This window comes from Urocitellus parryii, unplaced genomic scaffold (genome assembly GCF_045843805.1).
Source record: "Urocitellus parryii isolate mUroPar1 unplaced genomic scaffold, mUroPar1.hap1 Scaffold_83, whole genome shotgun sequence".
Classification (NCBI taxonomy): domain Eukaryota; kingdom Metazoa; phylum Chordata; class Mammalia; order Rodentia; family Sciuridae; genus Urocitellus; species Urocitellus parryii.
Window position 1 is genome coordinate 994,983 of NW_027554189.1, and position 7,939 is coordinate 1,002,921.

At 43.2% G+C, this 7,939-nt stretch overlaps 1 pseudogene; it reads left to right on the plus strand.

Moving 5' to 3' along the window:
- The first annotated feature begins 1,476 nt into the window (after positions 1–1,476).
- On the plus strand, positions 1,477–2,922 carry LOC144253004 (zinc finger protein 385B pseudogene; annotated as a pseudogene).
- Positions 2,923–7,939: the final 5,017 nt, after the last annotated feature.

Consider the following 7,939-nt stretch of genomic DNA (forward strand, 5'->3'; position numbering starts at 1 on the left):
TGTAGATTTAGTTCTTGGACTCAAAGAGAGTTTCAAATGATAGATTTCCTTCATTTCTAACTTATTATTGGCTGTTTTCCCAACCAAGCCATTAGCAGACTTCAGATCTAGGCAGTAGGTTTGGCTGGAGTCTAAGGGAAGTCAGACGCAGAAGCAGGTAAGCAGTCGGGAAAAGGGAGAGAGATTGCCAAGAAGCCAGATGGTAGCAGAGGAGCCTAGACAATGGGTTATCACTTGTTCTTCCCCCAAATTCTCTTCACCCTTGGGGCGACCTCTCTCTTAGCTCCAGCTGTTCCCCTTTTTTTCTGCTCAGAAATTTGAAAGAACTGTCAAGTTCAATTTGAAGTTTTTCTTTGGGTAAATTCTCAAAGACTCAAATAACTGGTCATTTAAAATCACTTGAGGAAATGAGCCCTCTCCCCGCCCACGAGGGTTTCAGGTCCAAGCAAGGCTGCGATGCCTCGGCTCTCCGGGCATTCCCGGCTCATCCATAAACGCCCAGGCTGCTCCGTGTGGTCAGCGAGCAGAGAGCTGGTCAAAGAGAAAAAACAAATAGTTGGTCTGCTCATCTCCAAGAAGAGAGTTTCACTCTGGTTTACCTAATACATGAAACATCCGCCCTCTGCGAGGCTTGGCATCCGGGTTTGGAGACCTCTGTCATCGCCAAGCATTTCTTCAAGGACCTGAGCCCCGAAGCTGCGCCCTGGGTGAGACCCCTGGTCGGCGGCGCCTGCTCTCCCTACCTGTGCGCGCGGGCCTGGCAAGGCGGGATTTAAGGCAGCGCTGCTGCGGGAGGCTCTACAGTGTCAACCAGCCCCGAACAGTCCCGCCTCATCGCTTTAGTGTGTGTGCCTTGCAAGTCTCTCCTTGGTCAACCGTCACCACCATCGGCGCGCGGGAATGGCGTTGGAGCGTCTAAACCCGGGGGTCCTCGGCCAGACAAGGGAGCCCGGCGGGCAGCTGGTGCGGGCAGGGCGCGCCCGGCGGGCTCAGGGCACACGCGGCTCACCTGGGCGAGGCCGGGCGCACAGGCGCTCAGCGCCGGGGCCGCGGCCGGGCGTCTGAGCCCCACTCCCGAAAGAGTTGGACAGTTCCGGGGCCGCGCTGCGCCCAGCTGTCGCCGTCGCCGTGGCCACCGCCTCGGCTGTCACGGTAGCTACCGTCCGGGGCTGCAGCAGATCGCGGGAGAGCGTCTGCGCGGAGCTTCAGGGCAGCCCTGGCGGGACGGCCGCAACCGCAGGAGCGCGAGCAACAGCTTCCAGGCTGGAGGAGCCACTGCCCTACGTGCCTGCGGCCGGCGCGCCGAGATGGTCTACGTTTCAAGTTCATCGAAGATTAAATTGATGTTTATGGGCTGATCTGGAAACCTAAAAGCAATTTGTTTTTCTAAATCTATAAGAAAATATGCACAATTTCCCATCAACCGACTTAAAAAGGGGGTTTTAGAACACAACCCAGTGTATGAAGTACCATCTTGAAGATGGAATTATGAATATGGCAGCTTTTCTACGGTGCTTTGAAGAAAGGGGGATTAAGACCGACAGGCCTGAGGACTAGTTAAGTAAAGAGAAAAAGAAAATTCTGTTCTCCTTCTGTGAGGTGTGCAACATCCAGCTGAACTCTGCAGCCCAGGCCCAGGTCCATTACAACGGCAAATCCCATCCCAAACGAGTGAAGCAGCTGAGCGATGGGCAGCCCCCGCTTCCAGCCCAGAGCTCGGGGACACTGCTGGTCAGCCCCAGCCCCAACACCAGCACAGGCAGTTCATGCCATACTACTACCCTTCCTGCTCTTGTGCGCACTCCTACTCTGATGATGCAGCCTTCACTGGATATCAAACCATTTATGTCTTTTCCAGTGGATGGTAGTTTGGCTATTGGGCTCTTTCCAAATTTTAACACAATGGATCCTGTGCAAAAAGCAGTCATTAACCACACATTTGGAGTATCCATTCCCCCAAAGAAGAAAAAAGTTATTTCTTGTAATGTCTGTCAGCTTCGCTTTAACTCAGATAGCCAGGTCGAGGCCCACTACAAAGGAAGTAAACATGCCATGAAGGTCAAAGCACTAGAGGCAACGAAAAATAAACCCAAAATGGTTTCTTCCAAGGACAGCGCAAAGGCTAATCCCAGCTGCTCCATCACTCCAATCACAGGCAACAGCTCTGACAAATCAGAAGATAAAGGAAAGCTGAAAGCCAATAGTTTCAGTCAGCCATCATGCTCTGAAAGTGGCTCATTTCTCCTCAAATCTGGCACAACTGCCCTGCCACCTGGGACAGCCACTTCGCCCTCCAAAAGCACAAATGGAGCACCAGGGTCTGTTGCTGAATCCAAAGAAAAGAAAGCCAAAAAATTGCTTTATTGTTCACTATGCAAAGTGGCTGCGAACTCCCTGTCATAGCTAGAGGCACACAACACAGGATCTAAACACAAGACCATGGTTGAGGCTTGTAATGGAGCTGGTCCAATTAAGTCCTATCCTAGACCTGGATCAAGATTAAAGATGCAGAATGGCAATAAGGGGTCAGGACTACAGAACAAGACATTTCATTGTGAAATCTGTGATGTTCATGTTAACTCGGAAATTCAACTCAAACAGCACATTTCTAGCCAGAGGCATAAAGACCGAGTTGCAGGGAAGCCACTGAAGCTGAAATACAGCCCTTACAACAAACTCCAGCAGAGCCCAAGCATTTTAACAGCAAAACTTGCATTCCAGAAAGATATGATGAAACCTTTGGCCCCAGCCTTCCTGTCCTCACCCCTGGCAGCAGCAGCGGCTGTGTCCTCTGCACTGTCACTGCCACCCCGGCCATCTTCCTCGCTCTTCCAGGCTCCAGCCATCCCTCCAGCTCTCCTGAGGCCAGGGCACGGGCCCATCTGTGCCACTCCGGCCTCCATCCTGTTTGCCCCATACTGACATCTGCAAGCCCCAAGACCAGCCAGGCCAGTAGGAAAGTCGAAAAGCCAAGCCAAAAGGATTTCAGCAACTTGAGCATTTTGTGTAACAGTAAGTATCCCACCTACCCACAAAATGCAGCCTACCACCTGAAACCCCAGCTTCAGTGAAAAACAAATCACTAGATTCAAGAGTGCTTTTATGGACCGATCAAATCATTTTGGAATGTGAGCAGCACAGGTTCCCTCTTCCCTCCCCAACTCGACCCCATTTAATTGGTGTATCTGAGAAATCTGGGTTCTTGAAAATGTACAGTCAGAAAGTAAAGAAAAAGAAAAACAGTCTCTGTTTTCCCATGGGTATAATCTGGCTTAGAACAATATGGAATATTTTCCTGACAGACTTGAAAACTAGGATCTTCCTCAGATGTCTGTAAATAGCTCTGGAATCCAACTGGGCATATTCTAGTGTGAAAGAAAAATAGAACACAAGTGCTTACTTGTGAATACCATCTTACCAACGGATCACATTTTCTTTTTGGTGTACTCTCGACAGGGATTGTTTACTGTTTTAGACCCAAGTACTGTTGTATCCTGTGTAGTACTAGATTGTATCTCTTGTCTGAATTCAACATCTTTAGTTGCTGTGTAAATGTTAGGAAGCAAAATAGCTTTGAATTTCTCGTTAAGAGAACAAAAGATAATGTATTTTCTTTATTTCATATTTTATTTGGAGATATTTAAACAAAATAGAAAGCCATATAACATAGCTATAATTACTACCTGTTTGCTATTTTTGTCTAACTTATTTTGTAGCTTCCTCACTGGTTTGAGTTGCTAAGCAAATATATACAAACACAAAAAGAGCTTCCTAAATTGTACATTTTGACACCTCCTGTGCATTCTGCAAGAAGACAATGAATCCATGTATTTCTACGTAATTATCTTCATTTTTAACCTGTTTTTATTTGTAATGATGCTACATAATTTTGTGGCTCCCTAATGCAATAATGTACAGAAGATATAAAATTTATAATTGAACAATTTGTCTTTCTGTTCACTGAATATGTTGCAGGTCATGCTCCCATGCCCCCCTTTCGAAGTTGGTATCAACAAGACTAGAATATTTGTGATACAGGGGCAAAAAGTATCATAAAACAATAAAATAGTGAACTCTTTTAGAGTATTGATATCTGCAATCTGTAAATGGTAAAATGTCTGTGTATTTTTTTAAATGTACCTTTTCAATAAAAGCATCAAAAATAAATAAAATAAAATAAAATAAAACCACTTGAAAAAAAATAACCACTCATTTTAATGAAACACACACACATACACACACACACACACAAACACACAGAAAAGCAGATGTATTGTCATTTTATAGAACTATAATGGTCATCCCACAACACATACACATATATAACAAAAAGTAGAAAATATTCCTATTATCAAAATAAACTTTTAGTATTTTACATTTTTCACTTTAATCTGGTTTTAACTCTGTGTTCTTAGGGAACACTATTTTTATATTATTTAGACTTCATTATAAAGGAAAAGACCAGAAAATCAACCACACTATGAGGTCTTAAATGTTAGACTTAGGCATTAATTTTGTTTTGTTTATAAGATTATTTTAACTCTACTACATTAAAATTCTGAATAGGGGAAGAGGGATGAGAAAGTAAAAAGAACAATAATCGAACCCCTCATATTTATCAGGGCCTGTTTTTTGTTTTTAATTTTTAGACAAATTGCTTAGGCAATTTTGAGACAAATTTGCTAAACTCTCCAGGCTGACCTCAAACTTTGTAATCCTCCTGCCTCAGCCTCAGAAGTAGCTGGGATTACAGGAATGTGCCACCTTGCCCAGCTCAAGGCCTGCTTTTTATATGCATCATTTTAGTCAATATTCTGAATTGTATTAAAATATAGCCATTATTAGTATTTACCATATGCTAGGCACTATGCAAAGGGATTTACATTTCATCTCTCATATAATCTCACTGTTACTTTGTAGTGTAACTGATATTACCATATTAAAAACAAAATAATCAAGGATGAAAAAAATCTCATTTGCTCAAGGTTTCCAAATCTGGAAAATTAAGTAGAGAGTAAAATAAAGTTTAACTTTGACTAATTACAAATGCTATGTCATTTTTGGCATTAACTTTTAAAGGATATTTCCCTGGAATTCAAGAGACATTTTTGCTGTTATAACTGAGAATGTACATTGAGAGGAAGCTTCTGGGATGCCTATAATGTTGTATGTCATGATTTGAATAGTGGTTATATGGATATGTTGAATTTGTCAAAGTTCATTGGCTTTTTCTGTATATATGTTATATTCAATAAAATAATTTTAGTAATTCATAATTAATATAGAAAATATGAAAAACAGAAAAGCACAAAGTGGGGCAGGGGAAACACCAGTAAGTTCACTACTAAAAAAATGAATAATTTTAGAAGTTGATTCATTTAGGAGGAAATTTGGGAATGCATGTATCTTATTATCTTAAAGCAATTTGAGGCAAAAGAACTACAAGGGCAGTTCTCCTATTTAAAAGTATTTTTTGTTACTAAAAAGAAATATAACCATATATGAAAGATTTTGAACAAGTGAAAATTGCTCCATAATCCCATTTCTACTATAACCACTTTTAATATTTTGGTAAATTGAATGATATTCTCATGACATAAATCATCAACATTATCTTGAGTATAAATAAATTCTTGAAAAGGAAAAAAAGGTAATAAAGTTAAACCACGAATCAAAACAGTGCTTTTTGCATATATATGGTAGTCCAGGTTATCTCAATTTAATTATGTTTCATAGTCTGTTATGAATTGAGTTGAAGGATGAATCAGCACCCGTCTACATTAGAGAAAAACAGCTAATATTCAAACCTGTAAGATTACTTAAACCCCTCAGATTAAAAAAAAAAAAAGTGGTTATTGAATAATTGTCTCCTTGGTACTCTGGTAGATCAAATGAGAAGAGTCAACCTGTTAATTAACAAAAAAATCCCTGAATTAGCAGGCAGGAAATCATTGTGGACAAGAATCAATTTCTTTGGACTTTTGTTATTTGAGTTGTAAATGAGAAAACTGGGTTGTATCTCAAAGGACACTTAGCATCCAAAATAATTTATGACACAGGGAATACACCAGGCCCTGATCAACTTCTTATTGTACTAAAGGATAAATTCACAAAACGGAAACATTCAATAACAGAGAAGCTAGAGCTTGCCATCTTTATTTGCAACTAGACCAGATATAATGTGTTTCCTGTTCTTTGCACAAGTATCCATGGGAAGAGGGGGAGGCCAGAGAGGACAAGGACAGGATGTCCTTCCCTTACATATCACTCATCACCCTATATTTTTACGTTCCCCCTCTCCATGGACATCAGTTCTGATATCCCAAAAGATCATCCTATGTAACAGAGGATTACAAGTAACTTTGTAGGTTGAAGAAATCAGTGCCCAATAATTTCATTTTCAATCCTTAAGTGTTTTTCCTTCCTTTGTCCCTTCGTTGTAGTGAGGTTTTTTAGTAATATAATAATATCAAGGTATTCAGAAAAGAAAAACATTTACAAAACGTCCATTTAAAAGGAATGGACTTGGGTGTGCCTTTGGTAGATTGATAGTGTTGCTAGTATGCAAGTGAAATGTGGAAGAAACTGGGAACCTGACAAGTGAGAAAGGAGAGGTCCCTAGATACCCAAGGGAGATCTGGTCTGGAGCAGACAGGGACTTTGTTCTTTCACATAGTGTAGTTTTTTAATTAATTGTTTTAATTAGCTATGTATGACAGTAGGGTGCATTTTGACATATTGAACACATATGGAGGATAACTTCTCATTCCTTTGGCTGTATATGGTGCTGAGTCACACCAGTAGTGTAATCATAAGTTTATATAGGGTAATAATAATGTCAGTGTAGTTTCAAGGCATTGTGTGTGTGTATGTGTGTGTGTGTGTGTGTGTGTGTGTGTGTTTCTGTGTGTATAAAATCTCAATCTCTGATGATAGGAACTCTGAACTGTGTCATCTATCTTTACAGCTCCAGGGCGCGGGATATAACTGACAAATCAAAATATCTGCTCTACTGAATTGAGCAAAAATCTCGGGGAGTGGGGGATGATAGGAGAAATGAGACCGAAAAAACATATAGCATGTCTCATTTCCACTCTCCTGCCATGCTACATGTTACTTGATATCTGAAACATTTACAGGATTCACTGCAGGATTACTACAAAGGGAAATGTACTTCAGATGAAAGAGTTTTTCTGGAGACCTCAACAAACTAGAAATGGGAACAAGCCCCAGGAAGCCGCTGTGTTGTCTCAGGGAAGAGATGACCAGAGTTTCCTGTAAATGAAAACTCATCAGGCAACAGGTTTGAGCCCCTCGGGTAAAAAGGCAAGCGCCACGGCGACGACGACACGGAGTGGGCGAGTGGAAGGTCTTGGAGTACCGAGAAACTCCCGACGTAGGGGCTAACGAGAGGACGGAGTGCGGCCGGTGGGAGGACCAACGTCCTGCAGGTGGACAGTACAGCTTGCTTTCAGCTTTTTTATTTTTAAAAACAAAATGATCAGGAAGCTCTAAAAGATGTGCAACTCTGGCTGATATGTTAGCGTGATACTTCCGTGTGTGAGTGTGCGTACAACAGGGAGCGCCCACCATGAACTTCTGCAGCTTCTGCCCCGGGGCGGGCGCGGGGCACGGCTCCGCGTAGCCCATACGTGGAGGAAACCCGCGCTGGGCGCTTCCAAGGCCCCTGGATGGACATCCGCGGGCGCGGGGCACAGCGCCGCCTAGCCCAGACCTAGAAGAAACCCGGGTGGGGCGCTTCCAAGTCCCCTCGGTGGAGATGGGGCGGAGCAGGACCTCGGCCACGCCCAGCCCAGGCGCAGCCTGCTGGCCTCCCGCGCCCCGCCCCGCGACTACATTTCCCAGCAGGCGCTGGACTGCGGCGCAGCCGCAGTTGACCCACTTTCGGCCCGTCATGGGCTAGGCTGGCCCAGCGCCC